At 52.3% G+C, this 18,354-nt stretch overlaps 2 long non-coding RNA genes and 1 other non-coding gene across 3 annotated transcripts; 1 reads left to right on the forward strand and 2 right to left on the reverse strand.

Annotated features, from left to right (window-relative positions):
• Positions 1 to 697: 697 nt before the first annotated feature.
• Positions 698 to 3,804, reverse strand: LOC130602071 (uncharacterized). Its single transcript, XR_008972810.1, has 6 exons — positions 3,779 to 3,804; positions 3,058 to 3,146; positions 2,012 to 2,094; positions 1,292 to 1,358; positions 938 to 1,063; positions 698 to 780 (listed from the first exon to the last, which is right to left on the reverse strand). It is a non-coding gene; the product is annotated as an uncharacterized LOC130602071 (long non-coding RNA).
• Positions 3,212 to 3,287, reverse strand: LOC130602072 (small nucleolar RNA R38). The gene has a single exon (XR_008972812.1). It is a non-coding gene; the product is annotated as a small nucleolar RNA R38 (small nucleolar RNA).
• Positions 3,805 to 9,644: 5,840 nt separating the features above from the next.
• Positions 9,645 to 12,362, forward strand: LOC130602068 (uncharacterized). Its single transcript, XR_008972809.1, has 3 exons — positions 9,645 to 10,186; positions 10,641 to 10,815; positions 11,823 to 12,362. It is a non-coding gene; the product is annotated as an uncharacterized LOC130602068 (long non-coding RNA).
• The last annotated feature ends 5,992 nt before the right edge of the window (positions 12,363 to 18,354 follow it).

An 18,354-nucleotide genomic window follows, 5' to 3' on the forward strand; every position in this document is an offset into this window, starting at 1 on the left:
GGCTGTTCAGCATGGAGAAGGCTGCGTGGAGACCTCAGAGCAGCTTCCAGTGTCTGAAGAGGGGCTATAGGGATGCTGGGGATGGACTATTCATTAGGGACTGTAGTGACAGGACAATGGGTAACGGGTTCAAAAACAGGGGAAGTTTAGATTGGATATAAGGAAGAAGTTCTTTACTGTGAGGGTGGTGAGGCACTGGAATGGATTGCCCAGGGAAGTTGTGAATGCTCCATCCCTGGCGGTGTTCAAGGCCAGGTTGGACAGAGCCTTGGGTGACATGGTTTAGTGTGAGGTGTCCCTGCCCATGGCAAAGGGGCTGGAACTGGTTGATCTTAAGGTCCTTTCCAACCCTAACTGTTGTATGATTCTGCTACTGCCTCTCTCCTCTTCTTCCTCATCTTCAAGCTTCCAAGCAGAATACAAGAGCCATTTCTGTCATCAGACCTGGCTTAGCTGCAAGTCATTTTGTCACACTGCTTTTCCTATGTTTCCCAGCAGTTCCTGCTATCATGAAGCGCTTTTCCAACGTCTGCAGGCACTGAAGTCTTGAGGTATTGGGGAAGAGCAGGTTTTGCTGTAAGAGTAAACTCACAACTGCTTGCATTTCTGAAAGGGTTTTAACCCCAAATCCTTTCTCCCTGCTCCAAACCCTTTCTGCTTAAGTAGATAACCTTGACAAAAATAACCAAACTTCAACTCTGATTTTCCACAACCTGTTTTATTCCGGAACAGCAAACAGCAGGGAAGCACTTCTTCCTCCTGCCAGCTGCAGATCGGGTCCTAGGTGAGAAAAGACAGTGTCAGAGCAGAGCAACTGTCAGCTGAAGAGCTCCTCATCTGCAGTAATCAACAGTTCAGCATTCAGGAGACAAAACTGCTCCCCCCATAGCCAATGGCACTAGCACCCAAATCCTCTTTGGCTTTACTGGGAACTTACCCACGATGGGGCTGCAGTGAGGAGAAGCCTGCAGTTACACACTGGTGGCCATTTCACCCTGTTTCCAACGGTCTCTCAATGGCCATTTGTGAAATCTGCTCCAGAACCATCTTCCTTCTGCTGCTTCTAGAGTTGGGAGACACCACAAAGCAATGCTGTAACTGCTTTCCTAGAAATACTTTGCTCTGAAACCATTCCTTTTTCTCAAAGCACTTTTCCCCCCCTTCCTCCTTGGAAGCCAAAAGCCCCACATGCTCTTCCCAGTGACTGGTCCCACCTGAACACAGCAGTACTGACAGAGCAATCACTGACTGTTGGTTTGTAGCACCATTCCCTCACGTCCTGCACACCAACCTTGGTTGTTAAGGAAGTCCACTGTCACCTCTGTTGGCTCAGCCTGTCAGGAAGTGTTACTGATCTTCTGCAAACAAATACAAACTTGTTAAATAAAGCATGAAATTATTTAGCAGAATGGAGCTGTCAGCTACCTGGAGACAAAGTGCTGCTACAGCCTGGGTGTTCCATGACTGTACATTAGGTGAGAGAAAGCCACATTTCTTACCTGCCCTTCAACCTGCTGCTGTGCCTCCCCGGTTGAAGCAGCTTAAAAGCTCTTCACAGATCTAATCTGTGCTGTGGCAACAGCAGTTACTTCCTGTCCTGAGCCTTGCTGTACTAGCGAGCCTGTGAGTCTGGGACAGAACTTGTGCATCACCAGGGCATGAATGGGAGAGATGCTTCTGCCCTACTGGTACCACTCCTGCCGCTGGGAATCTTTGCTAGACGTGTTGAGGGGACATAAGCCTCAGTGGACAGTTTTCTCCCTCACAGCCGAGACGTCGGACAGGGATAACGACACATCACAGGCTTGGTTTCTCTCCTGCCCTTGGCTGTATGAACTCCTTAAGTTCTATACAATTCCATACAAAGACATCCAGATGCTGCCCCAGTGTTTTTCCTGATGACTAGTATTTTTCCTGGTAAGCATTCAAAGACAGTCTGCTCAGCAATGACTCGTGCTGCCCACACACACATCAAAACCCAGCAGCACGCAATACCAAAGCATTCTCTTACCAGTCTGAAGCCCGACTTGCTCTCTTGCCAAAGCTGTCTTTGGGCAGCAGTACAGCCCCAGGCCTCTGCAGGATGATTTCCTCCTAAATACAAGTTTTATTGAGCACTGTTAGCAACAGCATTTCACACTGGGTCACAGAGCAGGAATTAAAGACAGGAAGGTTTCCATTCAGAGGCAAATTTTGTCTCTCAAACTCAGCACAGCAGAAACCTGTCCCTCAGAGACAAAGGAACACGTTTGCCAGTGCATTGTGTCACTCAGACAAGAAACTCTGGGACATGGATGCTATGTAAATCCTTCTTATTAATAAAACCCACACTAACCCTGTGACTTCAATGGTTTAGATCCTTTTTAGCCACCTCAAGCAGACATCCTCCTCACCATCATAAACACCTTAATCCAACTCCCTCCTTAAACGCAAGAATAATCCCCTCCTTTTGGATGTAAAGTGTCTCTGAGTCTACTTGATCAATACATCCAAGCAGACACAACCCTGCTGGGGAAGGATTCTTCAGGGTGTGCCCTTGCTAGGACGACCCTTTGGTGCATGAGAACTGCACGTCCCCATGCCCAGCAACCTGATACAGGTTTGAAACTGTCTCAGTGCACCTTCGGGTAGGCAAACAGAACAATTATCCTTTCACTGGGTCTACCGCTGCACAAATACAGTTATGAGATGAGCTGTGTCAGGTGTCTCCATAATGGGCTGTCATCCAATCCCTCCTAATCCTTTCTACTCCTGCTCATCTTTGACCACGCTGACAAGCAGCTGCTCTACTGGGCACCAGCACCAGTCAAATTCCCATTCATTCGGGGCTGCCTGTCAAGTTGTGCTCCATGGCAGCAGAGAGCTCCAGTCAGGTGCCAGCTGCAACAAAGCTACAGCCTTCATTGGCTTAATTACATTAATCAAGCATCGGGCTTTTATCCCTCCTACCAGTAGCCCCAAGGACATATGGGCTATCATCTGACACAGCACAGTGCTGTTTCCACAGCCCAGTGAGAGGCAAAACCCACACTACAAGACGAGACTGCTGTTTCTTACCATGGTGCAGGTTTAGTGTTGGTCCAGTGAAGGAATCAGCTTCCTAAGCAGGTGAGTGTTTTCACCCTGGCTTTGCACCCTGCCACACGCTGAAAGAGGAAGGAGCCAGTCAGCTCATACAACACACCATCCCTTTACCTCTGTGTATTTAGTGCTGAGCCTCAGAGGTAACCTTCCACAGAGGAAAGATCAATTTCAGACAGGGATAACTTGTATCATCACTAGCTCAGCTTCCAGGGCAGCTAAAACCTGGCCCACACAGGTCCACCCCAAGCCAGTTCTTGGCTCTGCGTCTGCCTCCCTCCGGACCAAGCGCAATGGGAATGATGGCCCTGCTCGCTCAAGCTCGCCGCTTGCAGGGTGCTTAAAGGCAAGCCCTGACGCTGTACCGGTGGCAAGGCGCGGGCTGAGTTATACCGGTGCTCTATTAAACACCCTCCCACGGGGTAGAACCGGGATGAGCGTGGTGGGGCAGCGCCCGGGCCAGGAGCATCCCCGCACGGAGCGGGCCGGAGCCCGGCCCTGCCGCCCTCACCCACCACAGCGGGGGGGGGGGGGGCGCCCCATTACGTCCCCACAGGCAGCTCTCAAGGCGCCGCCGCCCCGCAATCGCCATTACCGGCAGCGCGCAGGAGCGCCCCGCTCGTCCCCCCGCTGTCCCCGCGCCGCCCGGGACCGCCGTGCCCGCGGATGGCTGCCGATGGCGGCCCGCGGTACTCACCGCCCGCCGCACCGCCGCCATGCCGCCCGGAAGGGAGAGCGGGCAGGGAAGGGGCCGGCTGCGCTGCCAGAAGATCTCGCGAGAGGAGCGGGGGCTCACGGGAACGGCGGTGCCGAGCCTCAGCGCGGTCGGTGATGGCGGGCGGTGGGGAGGCCCGGTGCGGTGTGGCGCGGTGCTGCGGTACGGGGTGGTTGGATGTGTTTAGAGCAGGCACTGGGGAGGGGTTCAACCGTGTGAGGGTGCTGAGGCGCTGGCACAGGGTGCCCAGAGAAGCTGTGGCTGCCCCATCCCTGGCAGTGTTCAAGGGCAGGTTGGACACAGGGGCTTGGAGCAAGCTGCTCTAGTGGAAGGTGTTGGAACTGGAGGAGCTTTAAGGCCCATTCCAGCCCGAACCAGGCTGGGGTCCTGCACCCTCAGGCATTTGTATTTGTTCATTCTTGTGCTTTGTTCAGTAGGGAGGCACACACGGAATCACAGGATCAGTGAGCTTGGAAAAGCCCTTTAAGCTCATCCAGTCCAACCCTTACCCCAGCCCTGCCAAGGCCACCCCTAACCCGTGGCACTGAGGCCTCGTCTCCACGCTGTGTGAGCACTTGCAGGGACGGTGACTGCAGCCCTGCCCTGTTCCAATGCCTGAGCACCCTCTGGGGCAGGAATTGTTCCTCAGCTCCATCTAAACCTGCCCTGGGGCAGCTTGAGGCCGTTTCCTCTTGTCCCATCCCTTGTTCCTTGGGAGCAGAGCCCAGCCCCTCCTGGCTCCATCCTCCTGTCAGGCACTTGTAGGGAGCCATCAGGTCCCCCCGAGCCTTCTCTTTTCCAGGTCCCCCCAGGTCCCTCAGCCGTTCCCTGTGCTCCAGGGTTGCACTTGGCTTTGAAAGGCTGAACAAGCGTTAGCTTGTGTAGGAAGGGGCACACACAGGTGAATTAGCAGGAGACTGGGGTTAGGCAGAGGTTAGTTAGTACATATATGTGTGTACTTTGTGACTCCTCCAGTCTGTGCAATGCTTATGTTTCGATATTAAAACCTGCCATGACATCTATAGGATCCTGTTCAGCTTATGCCAAAGTGTAAGTGTAACCAAAGGGAGGAAAAATAAGAATCACTAATGTGCACTTTCTTGCTTCAAAGCTTTATCCGTCCTTGTGGTGAAAGGCTGCAGTGACTGGAAAGGGAAAGCAGACAAGTCTGAGTACAGGTAAAACCCCATATCTAACTGGTGTCACCCCTGAAATGTCTGAGACAGGGGGGGGGTTCCCTGTCCTTCTGGGTGTCAATCCAAGATATGCTCATGGAAAGCTGCCCTGTTCCCCACAGCGACAGCAAGAGTAAGCTTCATTGGTGTTGCATGGCATGGCCACCTCCTGTTGTCTGACCTGGCTCTGGGATTGCCAAGTCTATGAACACAGCACCCGTGTTATCCGAGTCCCGTGAGCTCCGTGTCTTTGCTCCTGGATCCCTCCGATGGCAGGGAGGTGGCTCCGTGCTGCCCACCCCGGCTGGCCCTGTGCTCCAGGAGGCCCTTTTCCAGGCAAGGCAGTCAAGTTCCCAGGGACAGGCAGCATGACTTCGTGGGTATTTTTAGTGCCTGGATCCTCCTGGCCTTGTTCCTGTTTTAGAACATGAGCTTTCTTTCCAGAGCATAGATTTAACCCGACCCGTGAGTCCTTTGCCCTCCAGAATGCCCCATGTTGTCTCTTCAAGTCTCTCTTAAGTCAGCAGACTGCAAAAGGCATTTTGTTTAATTCTGTTTTCTTGCAGTGGTGCAAGGAGTCTATAAAGAGATGCCAACGTGCTGTTAAAAACAAGCTGCTTCCAACAGAAGTGGCTGCTAGGAGGCCTTCTCCAGCCCTCTGTGTCCTCTGCTAGCTGCAGAAAGCCTAGCAGGAACCTGGAGGAAGCAGCCTGCAGTGAGTCCCATCCCCTGGGGTGGGAACATGAGAGTTTCAGCACCTCCCTGTCCCGCAGGAGCCTGTTGCACAAGTGTTTGGCCTGGTAGGAGAGCAGATGATGATACAGAATGGCAGCAGTTAACAGAGTCTTCATTGCAGCAGCCTTTGCTTTGTGGAGATGTGGCTGGCAATTTGCCTGACTACTTTTAGCTTTCTGAATAAGCAAATACACCAGACACCACAACTAGAATTAGTCCTTTAATTCCCTGAGGGATAGAAGGTTTATTTGGTTGGGTTTGGTTTTAATACAACACTTGTGCAGAGTTCAGATCCTGGAAAGAGGGAAGATGGAGACTTGGATGTGCTGAGGGATTTGCCACCATCTTGGGGTTTGGGTGGAAGCTCTCAGAGTAACTGCTTGTGCCTACAAATGGATGAGCAATGCCAGGTACCAAGCTCAACAGGTAGATACTCAGGAGAACAGCATGAGCAAGTGCCCAGTCATTATGCCTGGTTTTGGTGCATAGATAACATGTCCAAACTATTTCGGAGGCAGAGCAAACGCTTTGGATGAAGAGCCATGGTCAGCACCTCGCCCATGCCCATTCTCCTAAACCTCTGCAGCTTTGCCTGTGTGGGACTTAACTCAGTTTTCTCAGCTCTTCCCTTTAGAGGGCGACCATGTCACACACATCTTGGGCGTGCAAGCTTCACCCGGGAGCTGCAGTACAAGGCAAAGCCTCCCAGAGGTCAGCAGAACATGGTGGCTCTTCTCAAGAGCCTCTGAGCCTTCCTAGGAGAGCGAAGTAAGTGGTGGTCTGCTCTGAACTTGTGGTTGAACATACTGTTCTTCCTCAGGCGGTTGCAATGCTGCTCCCAAGGGCAATCCTGATAGACTTCTTGTGGCCAGTCTCCATCAGTTACGGCATTTTCTTGCTCCAGTCTGAAAGGTTGAGCAAGAAGGAAAGTTATTAAAAGGGCAGGGAGATCTTCTACATGTGGATGTTTTGGGGCTGCTCATTTTCCCAGCAGAGGATCTGGAGGGGATTGTGTCCTCCAGCAAATCATATGCTACCTTAAGTCCCCATATTCTGCTTTCCCAGGGTGCTTCAGTATCTGTTGTGCAAAGCCACAGTTACCCTCTGGTTATCCTTGCAGTAGGTAACAGGAGAATGGGTAGAATATGTGCCAGAGAAGGGGAAGGCAGAAAGACAAACAGAAATCAACAACAGAACGTCTCCAGCATCAGCTGGGCTTTGATCCCACGCTTAAATCAAAGGACAAGGCCTCATCCCAGTTTCCCACCCATTTCCCCTCTTGGCTGCCTGTAAGTCTCTCCAGGGAGATGCTGTCCATGCTTACTGACAGCAAGTTGATTTCCTCTTGCTTTCCTCCTCTGCCTATCCTGGTCCCACTGCAGATAGGGTTCCACAAAGCCTGGGGAAACAAAGCATCTGCTCACTCAGAGATGCCCTGCTGTGGTTCTCATCTTTGACATATGGCTGGCGGAGGCAACCAGGGTATCTGAACACATTAAGAAGCTAGTCCCCCACGGCTAGCTGTGTCTGGCTGGCATCAGCCCCCTGTGTGGCTTGATCCTATGAAGCACAAGGAGATGCTGAGGTGCAGGCGGTAGCTAGATTGATGCTTGCCTCATGCTGTGTGCACAGCAGCGCACAAAGACCAGTCCCTTGGTGGGGATTGCTGGGATTTCAGGTGCTACACTTCCAAGAGAAAAATGTGTAGGGTTTCAAATAAACCTGCTGTGAGGTCCCAGATCCTGGTGTCTGCTGCTCAAAGCAGGCCCAAGAAATACCAGAAGGGCTCTTTGAAGCTCAGGAGCATACAAGCAACATCTTTGCACACAGGACAAGGCATACTGCAAACAAAATGTCGTCTCCCAGCAGCAAAGCCCTTAAGACTCCATTGAATGTTAAATACATGCTTAAACCCATTCCTCCTCAGCTTGTCCTGTGTGCTTACATGGAACTTTAGCAGGCTCAGAAATGCTCTGCTCTAAGTAGGGCCTATCTAAAGGCTGAACCTTGTATACTGAATAACAAGAACTTTACATAAGATCTGTGGCCTTTTCTGGGAGGGTGGTGGTATCTGCAGGCAGGGCTATGATGTAGATTTCTGCAGGTGCAGAACATAAAAGGTTCTTCTTTCTCCTCCTGATGGTGCTGAGCAGCCACTCAGCTGTTCCTCTCACTTCCCCTTTTCCTCAAATGAAATTTGGGCACAGTGCAACAAAACCAGTCTTAAGGTCCTGTCTTCAAGTGCAACAGGGAATGGAGCTTGAGGAGATCATGTCACAGGAATGGAGACAAGCTGATCGACTGATTCACTATGAATGTGGTGAGGCACTGGCACAGGGTGCCCAGAGAAGCTGTGGCTGCCCCATCCCTGGCAGTGTTCAAGGGCAGGTTGGACACAGGGGCTTGGAGCAAGCTGCTCCAGTGGAAGGGGTCCCTGCCTGTGGCAGGGGTTGGAGCTGGAGGAGCTTTAAGGTCCCTCCCAACCCATTCTATGATGACTGACTTGATCAGTTCAGGTCAGATGTCCCAGCTAGGCAAAGTGACCATCCTGTCAGAGCTAGCCAGACTGCATTCACAGCTTCATTCCTTGCAGGAGCTGATCAGAACAGAGCACACAACAAACTGTTCCCATTGCAGTGCCCGCATCGCTAAATCCTGGGGCCAGACGTATGCATGTGTTGAGTAATAGCAATAGGAATCCAGCTTCTTCATGGATGACTATGTTTAATTAAAGTATATATCCTCAGAGCATACCTAGAGTTGGAAGATGTGTACAGCTACATAAATGCACTCAAAGCTGGTAGGAAAAAATGCTGTAAAGCTAGTGAAACAAGGAGGAAGATTTCCATCATAGAAAGGCCAAAGCTAGATAAGCAGTTACCAGGAATGGAGAGTTGACCTTGCTCTGGGTAATAAGATGGATCCTCTATTTTCTGTGTCAGCCTGAGAGATTAGAGGGTAAAGCAGAAGGGGTTGGTATGAAAGTATCTAGGCAATATTAATGAGGAACTTCTCAGGTCCTCTTCTATCACAAACAGTAGTTCTGTTTGCTTGGATTACTTGGCCAACCAGCCGTTGATTCAGTCAACCCAGCCTGCACTGTCATAGAAGCAGTGTTTCATTTACCAAGCTTAGACACAAGAAATATGTGAGGCACCCATGGAGCAAACAAGAATATTTTTGCAAGTAATGAGCATAAGCTGCACTGAGGTCAAGAGGCTGTGTCACAGAGCACAATCTAAATCCCAGCATTTATTCCTCCTGAAGATGGAGAATTGCAAATGCCCAATCTCTGGCTCACCTCTTGCTTCTCCTCATTTATACCAGAGGAAGGAGATAATTGTTTTGAGGTGCTTTAGAGAATAGCATCTCTGCTCCTTTCATTGCTTAGGGGGAAAAGAACATGTTGAAATGGTGAAAGGTCACGTTATTTCAGGACCACTTAGGTTGTTTCTCTTGCCCTTCTGCAGGAAGAGCAGCCCAAGTTCAGAGGGGTAAACAGAGGCCTCAGTGGTATTAGTCATTCATTTCCCAAGGAGAGGTCCAGAGTGGGTGCTTAGGGAAGTGCAGGAGCAGCGTGGTTATGTGTGGTTCATCTCCCAGTAGCTTCCCAGCCACCAGCCATTGAGGGGTGGGAAGGTCAAAGCCAGGTGTCAGTTCCGTGCCTCACTAATGGGTTTTCTCTGGAATGGAGATTTCAGTGACTTTCTTTTCCTTGACCTCACTCAGTGCCCCTGTGAACCTGTAACAGCCATTCCCTCCTCGGGGAGGACTTGCACAGCTCAGCCCGTGCTGCGAGAGGGTCCAGCTTCCTTTTGTCTGTTCTGTTGCGTTTGATGGCCCCAGGTTCCTGTACAGGAAGAGACCATGAATGGTCTTTCCTACTTTGCCTGTGTGGGCAGAACTTATGGATCTACTTATCCTTCCCCTCTCTTCAGGCTCCTGAGTCTGATCCCTTCAGAGGAGATCAAAGAGTGAGGGTAGCACTGTTTTAAACCACTGGTTTCCTACAGAATGTGATCTATCCACTTGCAGATGGCTTTTATGGTCTCTAAAGCCTCCCATGGATTAGCCCACAGTTGACTGTATAAACATTTTCCCTATCCCACATCCTGCTTCCACAGCATGTCTTGTACTCACTTCTCCATCCTTCCACTCAGTCCAAACATCCTGCAGAAAGCCTCCAGCTCTCCTTGACAGCCTTCCTCGCTCCGTTTCTCCCCAGCCTCTGCCAGGTTGCAAATGAAGCTCAATGAACCCAACCCAACCCCAGGTTCTTGGAGACCTGCCCACAAGGGAGAGATTCAAGTGCCTTTCTTTCTGCTTTAACTACCAACACATGTCCTGCTGCTTTGCTGTAGACCTAATGCTTCTGCTGTTGCATAAAGGTCCATCTTCAGCCATCTCTCCCCCTGCACATTGCCAGTGCTCTCCTCCCTTCCCTCAGCTGTCATCTCGAGCAGCATCACAGCTGAAGGAGGTGGGTGGGAGAACACGCACCGAGGAGATGGTTAATCTCCCATAGCACTTGTGCTCAGGGATGGGAGGGCTCAGCCACATCCTCCTCCTCACCACATCATGGGGAGAAAGCCCCACCACAGCTGCCCTGCATGTGGGGGGCATTACTAAGGCTTACAAAGGGTTTTGGGGGGTTTCCTTTTGCCAGGTAAACTGAGGTGGGGTAACGGGGCCGACATGGGTGGTAGTCTCAAACCACAGCACCTGATTTACCAGAAGCTGTATGTGAAGTGCTGCTGACCTGGAGGAGCTGGCAAAGAAGTGAAAACAACCCCCCCCCCCCATCCCCTTAATCATTATTTAAACAGTATGAAGGTCTTTGTAAATGTTTAAAACAACAACATGGTTGTGAGGGGAAGGAGGAAAGACAAGTTTGCTGTTTCAGCTTCACAGAAACAGATCCTAATTTTTGGCAGGGTTTTATTCATCCCGAGGACCCAGCTGCTAACATGCTTTGGGAGGCTCCAAATTCATCATCTCATCTTCCTCAAAGAGGCTGCAGCTTGGCACGGGCACCACCTCTGGTATCAGCCCCTCATGCTATAGGACGCCAGTTCATGACCAGGGCATCTATGCAAGGAGTCAGCGGCTGTGAGTGCTCCCAGCAATGTTTTTCTTTCCCAGACCTAAGGTTCATGGTGGTCAAATCTCAGTGGGAGCCAGGGAGCTCCAAGAGGAAGGTGCTCTGGGCTGGCTGATGCTGAGGGTGCTATGCCTGCATGTGAGCAGTGCAGCTGGAAAAGAGAAGGCTCCTTAAGGGGGGACCTTAGACCAGCTCCAGTGCCTAAAGGGGCTGCAGGAAACCTGGAGAGAGGCTTTGGACAAGGGCCTGTAGGGACAGGCCAAGGGGAATGGCTTTAACCTGCCAGAGGGGAGACTGAGCTGAGCTCTTCTCATCATAGAAGGGAAGGCAGAAGCTCTTCCCTGTGAGGGTGCTGAGGCGCTGGCACAGGGTGCCCAGAGAAGCTGTGGCTGCCCCATCCCTGGCATTGTTCAAGGGCAGGTTGGACACAGGGGCTTGGAGCAAGCTGCTCTAGTGGAAGGGGTCCCTGCCCGTGGCAGGGGCTGGAGCTGGAGGAGCTTTAAGGTCCCTTTAACCCAAACCAGTCTGGGATTGTATGAAATGGGAGGCAAGGCACAGCGAGGTGTAGGAGGGAATGTGAGCTGTGCTGCAGTGGATTGGAATGGCAGGGGAGGGATGCCACTGCCTTGTTTGCAGAACACAGGGCAGCGGGTCCCAGTGCCTGGGGGGAACTGGGATTGTGCTTTGATGCTGGGCACCACTGGTTTGCACTGGGGAGAGCAGTGGCAGGATAGAGCTGGTCTGATCCTGGCTCAGCTTTCCCTGGAGCTGGGGGAAGCTCTGGTACTGCTTTGCACCAGAGCCTGAAGAGGGATGTGAGGGACTCCCCTGCTCGTGGCAGTCCTGCCTCTCTCAAGTCCTGTTCTAGTCATATCAGTCACTGCCCACAGACAGCACCAGGAAAAGCTCTTGGTGGGGTCTCCTTTGGTTTTCTAACTTCAGCCAGCTCCTGTGCAGAACCTACACTGAGATGAAAGAGACTGACACAGTGTGAAACCTTCCTCCTCTTCAGCAGATGGTGTTTGCGACAGTGGACTTTGCTTTTGTTGTTGTAACAGAACGGCCTGGTCTAGGCAAGAAATGGAGAAAGCTGCAGTGTGGTCTTGCTGAGACTGGTTTGCTATGTAAACCTGGCCTGAAAGCCTGAGTCACAGAGCTCCTGCTCCTTCAAGGATCAGGCTTTTCTGCCATCTCAGAAGCTGAAGTGCTGTCATGACTTGCCTGCAGTCAGCGATGTGTGTTGCAATGTGAACTTCATGTTACCCTCACAGAAAACCTAAATGCATGTTACCTGGGGTTAACCTTGTGTCACTGCCTTGGGCTTTAGCAGATCAATGCTCCATCTGTCCTAGCTGTGAACTGTACATGCTTCGTGCCTGAAAATCCTTGTGGTTGGAACAACAGTGCCCTTCCTTGAGTGAGCCATGGAGATGGTTTGAGTTATTGACTGGTACTGCTGCTGGGTGAGCCTGTTCAAACACGTCCTGCTGGAATGATGCACTGAGAAGGTGAAGCTGAACCTCCATCAGGCCCATTGCTGTCAGCCTGCGACTGCTGAGCACTAGCTGCAGTAGGTACTTTTAAGATAAACCAGAGTGGAGAATAAGTGTATTTCTTTGATACTGCCTGAAGATTGCCTCCTGCGTTGTGGCTGAGGGGGAACCTTGTTACCAGCAAAACCCAGGTCTCAGCTGGTATAAACCCTCCAAGAAACTGTGTTACCAGTATTTCTGACCTGGCTCTATTGCGTGCAAAATGTGAGCAAACACAGAGTAAGTGTTGTTCCCTCAGCTGGAAGGGCCAAGAAACCAGGAGCTCTGAGGCTGCTTGTGTGTCTCAGCTGATCCCAGGCCTCTCCAGAAAGTCTTTCCTCGGTTCTCTTCTGGCTGTCTCTGACCACGTCCCTCTTCCCAAGTAATGCTGCTGCTTCCAAATCACTGCTGGAGCTCTCCAGCCTGCATCAGCTACCTGAGCTGCTCTGCTCCTTGCTCCTCCTGGTAAGCAAAGACCCTGTACATCAGTCTTTAGCCTCCATTGAAAGCTCCTTTTGAGCCCAACAACCTGAGAAGAAACTGAAGAGTATGGCAGGGAGACTATTGCAGGCTCTGTCCCACATCAGCTTGATACCTGGGGGAGAAATTAACCCTCCTGGGAAAGGGGTGATGCACATCTATCTGCTCTGCTATTCAAGTACACGGCGGTCCCATGGACACCACCACCTCAAACCTGAGAGCCAGCTCAGGCCATGCAACCCCTGTGGGCATCCCTCCTCCCCCTGGCTCTGATAGCACCAGGCTTTCTCACAGCTCTGAGGGACAAACCTCACTTAGCCCTGACAAGCCTCAGAAGCCCATTCACAACAAGTCATGCGTGTCCCGTATCAGCACCATCCACCTGCCCCTATCCTGCCTGCTTACAATAGGCACAGCAGGCCTGGGCAGGTAGGACACTGGGCACGGTTGGACTTGGATGCTGGAGCTGGTTCAGCCAGAGTGCACTCCTTCCCACAGCACTGCCTTCAGCTGAAGGAGAGAGCTCTGTTTAGCTCCTCTTTCACTCCTAGCTTTCAAAGAGGTACCGTATGGACACTGTCATGATGTTCATTAGTCTCTGTCTGAGCCTCCTCGTGCTGCAGGAATCCCTGGAGGGGCTGGGGTGGGCTGGGTTCTGCTGCAGCTGAGCTCTGGTAGTTTTCCCCTGGGGTTTCAAGCAGTTTCGTTCCACTCAGGAGAAGTGCCAGGATTTGTTTCTTGGCAGCTGGTTCCGTTTTGCTCTAGAAAACCGATGCTGTGCTCAGAATGCACCGTGACTCAAATTCCTCTGGGCTGCTCAGGTCAAATAGCAAAGAGCAGCAACAGGGAAAACAGGGGACAGGGGAGCAGTTTTGCTCTGCAGAGAGCAAACAGAAGGGACGAGCCCTTTCTTTTTCCTTTCGTCCTTCCTGGAGCCAAGAAGCAGGAGCTGAGCGGTTGGAGCTGGGGCGGGGGGAAGCTGGGGGTCTGCAGGCTGCCTGCCTCCCACCTGCCTCCCACCTTTGGCAGCTGCACAGTGCTTGGCTCTGCCTGGACCTGCTCTGGGGAGGACTGCCCTTGTCAGCCTCATTGCTTCTGAGGTGGTGTCTGATCCCCTTGGAGAGCAGAGCACGCCCTCTCCATTTGTTTTGGAGAGACCTCAGGGAAGCTTTCGGGATCAGAGGTTTAAGCAAGGGGTGTGATGAGCAGTGACAGTTTGGGAAAAACACAAGCAGCAAAAGGTTTTGATACTGTCAGGAACGCGACAGGCAAGTTCACAGCCCCTGCAGGCCTTTGGCTTCTTGTTTTCTTTAGCCAAATGGGGAAAGCAATCCTGTGCAGTGACAGAGTGACCCTGTGACAGGCAGGGCAGAGCTAGAGATGCTGAGAGCAAAGCAGAGAGCCCAGGCAGGGGCTGGGAGGGGGGGAGATGGCCTGCCGGGGCTAGGGAAGCTGGGCACCTCTTTTTCAGGGAGGATGCTGTGAGGCATCGGGAACCTTGGGTCCTCTGACGTGCTCAGCTCGTTCCACTGCACCCTGGATGCTAAAGTTGCTCTCAGGGCACCTCTTCCTGCTGCTCAGGGACTTCCAGGGCTCTCAGGACCTCTGGGGCTAGAGAGTGAGAGGTGCAGGCACCCAGAACCTGCCTCCTTCACCAGCTGATGGTGCTGGGACTGAGGATGGGGCTGTGCCTGCCCAGCCTGGATGGGTGGTGAGGGCGGTGTGGACACAGCCCCTTGACGCCACTGCAGAATGGGTGTCCCCATCAAAACAGAGCTTGCCTTGTTCCCAGGCTAAAAGAAGGGGTTGTGTGGTAAGGAAGTGCAGCTGGGCTCTCTGATCTCCCACCAGTGTGTGTGTGAGCTGTCAGGACAGTGACTTCCTTGATGCTGGGCAGTTTTTTCCTGTGCACGCCTCCAGTTAATCAATTAAGTTTCTCAGCAGCTTCCTCCAGCATTCAGGCTCGGAGGGTGAAGGGGATTTGTTATTCTGGGCACTGCTGGAGAGGCATGAACTGTACTAAAAGCAAATTGGTTGCGCTTTCCAAGCACTGACACTCTTCACTCACAGCTTGGCTTTGTGGGCCTCCTCCCTCAACCTCCTCCCTGCTCTCCTGAGCACCTGTGGGTGCAGCTCTGGTCTGACCAGCTCACACAGGGCTGGCCTGAGGCACATCTGGCTGCACCTTGCTAGGGTGAGGCTGGGTGCTGGGGATGTTGTATGTCCAGGGCAGAGGCATTGGCATTGTTCTTGGGGTAGGGTCTTCCTGGAGGGTCAGTTTGGGTTTAGTGCTGCCTGATAAGGGCGCTGGAGCATCTTCTGTAGGGAGACAGGCTGAGAACATTGGGGCTGTTCAGCCTGGAGAAGAGAAGCTGCGTGGAGACCTCAGAGCAGCTTCCAGTGTCTGAAGGGGGCTACAAAGATGCTGGGGAGGGACTCTTCATCAGGGACTGCAGCAATAGAACAAGGGGTGATGGGTTCAGACTGAAACAGGGAAAGTTCAGGTTGGAGATAAGGCAGAAGCTCTTCCCTGTGAGGGTGCTGAGGCGCTGGCACAGGGTGCCCAGAGAAGCTGTGGCTGCCCCATCCCTGGCAGTGTTCAAGGGCAGGTTGGACCCAGGGGCTTGGAGCAAGCTGGTCTGGTGGAAGGTGTCCCTGCCCGTGGCAGGGGGTTGGAACTTCCAACCCAAACCATTCTATGATTGCCTCTCATCTGCTTCCCCTGCTGTAGCTGTACAAGCTGGCAAGGCTGGGTACCACAGTGCAGTCATGGGGACATGCTGTGTTAGGTTGGCTTGTCCTTTAGCTTACCCCTCTGCGAAAATATATTATCTTTTGATGCCTTTTTTCCCCTTTTCCTTCTTGTTTTCCTTCTTCATTGTTGTTCCTTGTGCTGCCCAGGCGTGGTCCTCCTCGTATGGGAGGAAGATGCTATGTGATGTGTTCACATCCCTCCCAGTAACCTCGGGCTTTGTGGAGCTGAGCACTGGCCTGAGAAACACAAGTGGAAGGGTCCAGCAGGGTGGGTGGAGACACCAAGAAACTCGGGGTGATCTTGGGAACATTCATGGATGATTGAAAGGAATTGCATCTCCTGCCAGCTCGGCTACACCCTGCCTCTCTGCTAGTGGGAATGGGGATGTGTTTTGTGTGTGTTTAGCAATGCAATGGCTTAAGCATGAGAGCAGCAGGATTCCTGGGGTCAGGAGGGCCGCAGAGGTTTGTTAGGAGCTCAGCCAGTTGTGTACAACTCCTTACTCCCCACACTTTGGCCTTTCAGGCTATGCACACACATCCTCCTAGGCCAAGGAAAACCTGGCTTGAGCAGAGCTGCAGTTGGCTGGGTAGGGAAGGCCACAGCTTGAATCTAGCCTGGCCTGGAGCTGAACAAGGTCTTTTGGATTAGATGCTGCCTGGCAGCCTCGGTGGTACCCGCTCAAGGCCTCTCTGCAGGCTTGGGAATGTGTCATCCTGCTTGGAGATCTCAGCAGAGGATAAGGAGGAGCTGGGTGGAGAAGATGACTCGGTGGTTTCAGAAGGTTTTTATCAGCAAGAGGATTTCAACCGCAGCAAGATAACCTGGTGCTAATGGCATTGCCTTTGTAGGATAAATCCCATACGTGTTCTGCTCAGGAAGGCATTTGGTGAACAAGAGAACCCAGGATCAGTCTTCTTTCCGAGCTGTTATACAATACTAGTGTGGGGTTAAAAACCTAACAACATCTGGGAATAATCAAAGCTGCTCGGGCTCTGGGAAAGCATGGCTGGAGAAAGTTGGAAGGAAGCAACTTGAAAGCTCAGCATTGTTAAAAACAGTCTGGAAGCCCTAGAAATGAAAACTAGGGTAACATCTACAAAGAGTGAGGAAATATCAAGAGAAGGATCTAATATCCTCTGAGGAACAGAGAGGAGCCAGAATGAATTGTAATGCTCGAGCCTCTACTAAGCTACAGGGCATTTCAAATTGCTTTGGAACAAACAGATCTGCCTTTCCTGCGGTTTCCACTGGCAAGAGAGCAGAGGGAAAGACCAGGGCTCGGTCTTAAAAACAGCCTAGGGAGTGGAAGTGTGATTTAATGGCAGATCATCACAAGCCTCCAAAAGCCGGGTAATGCCGCTGCAGAGCCTGCGGTGAGCGGTACCTGCCAGGGCTGGCTCGGAGGGATGCAGGGCACACAGCAGAGGTTCAGGGCCACATTGCATCCCTGGCAGCTCCACCAGCCAGAGGGCAGCTGGGGCAGGAGGAATGTAACCCACGGGCTGTGCTTTTCCAGGCAGCAGGACGCGTGCTTGTGCTGGCTCATGGCATCGCTGCGGGAAGGGGAGCGGGTGGATCGTGGTACCTGAGACACGTTCCCAGTGGAGGGTAACAGCGTCCTGCTGCCTCCCACTGCGGAGAATGGAGACAAGCTCACTGTGAGGCTGCAGCTCAAAGGACAGTGGGTTTGGGGTCATCCTCCGAGAGGGGTGGATAACCCAGGGCTGGCAGCTGGAAACAGTGCCCACGGGGGGTGTCTGGCTGGCAGCAGGGATGTGGTGCTCTGTGAGCTTCCTGAGCTACCTGCAGCACTGACCCTGCTCCGTGTGCAGGAGCTTCCCTGGGGTGACTTGGAGAAAGGCCACGGAGCCAGCTCTCATCAATGGAAATCCCCTCTTTCAGCATCACTGGGGAGGCAAGTCTGTTGTTGGGAAATAGCCCTGATTTATAGGGGCTTTAGTCTTGAAAAGCCTCTCTCAGTGCCTTCCATTCCTTCTTCACCAGCTCTGGTGGAAGGTGTCCCTGCCCGTGGCAGGGGATTGGGACTGCGTGAGCTTTAAGGTCCCTTCCAACCCAAACCACTCTGTGATCACTTTACATCTCCCCCTGCTTCTGCCCCTGGCTGGGTCTAGGCTAGAAGCCCCCACCATCTCCAGGAGATGGAAAAGCAGCCTGGGCATGGGGATGGTGGAAGGACAACAGGGCCACGGAAATGGTTAAAGATCTGGGGAGTCTCTGCTGCATCTTCCACGACAATCTGGCCTCCCCAGCATCCTTGTAAATGAGAAACCGCATAAGCCTCACACTCTATTATTGCTACAGAGCATTAAAGTCTCTCATTTAGGATAAACATTCTCATCTCCAGCAGAGCATGAATAACATTAAATGAGATAGTTAAAATGTTTCAGGCCAATTATAGCCCTGGTGTAACTTCAGCAGAGTTACACCAGGGATTAATTTGATCCGGAGAGCTCTGCCTCCTGTTCTGAACTGGGATTCCAGTGCGGGTAATTGCATCCTGCCTCTCTCTGCTTCCTCAGGAGTTTTAATTGGGTTGAATGGGCTCAACTTCTGCTCTTTTCTTCTGAAAGCCACCAAGTTTCCAAACTGCTGCTCCAAGCTGAGAGCTCTGCTGTGTTAGTGCAGGTCTGTCTGCTCTGCCTCGGGGTGCAGCCTGCACCCCACTGTACCTGCTTGCTGGGGAAGCCGTAGTAAAGCTGCTGCCCCAATCTCATGCTGGGGGGACTAGCCCTCACCTCCCAGCCTGGATCCCAAAC

This window comes from Pezoporus wallicus, unplaced genomic scaffold (assembly GCF_028554395.1).
Source record: "Pezoporus wallicus isolate ANWC-B61680 ecotype Strahan unplaced genomic scaffold, APGP_CSIRO_Pwel_v1 contig_7787, whole genome shotgun sequence".
Lineage (NCBI taxonomy): Eukaryota > Metazoa > Chordata > Aves > Psittaciformes > Psittacidae > Pezoporus > Pezoporus wallicus.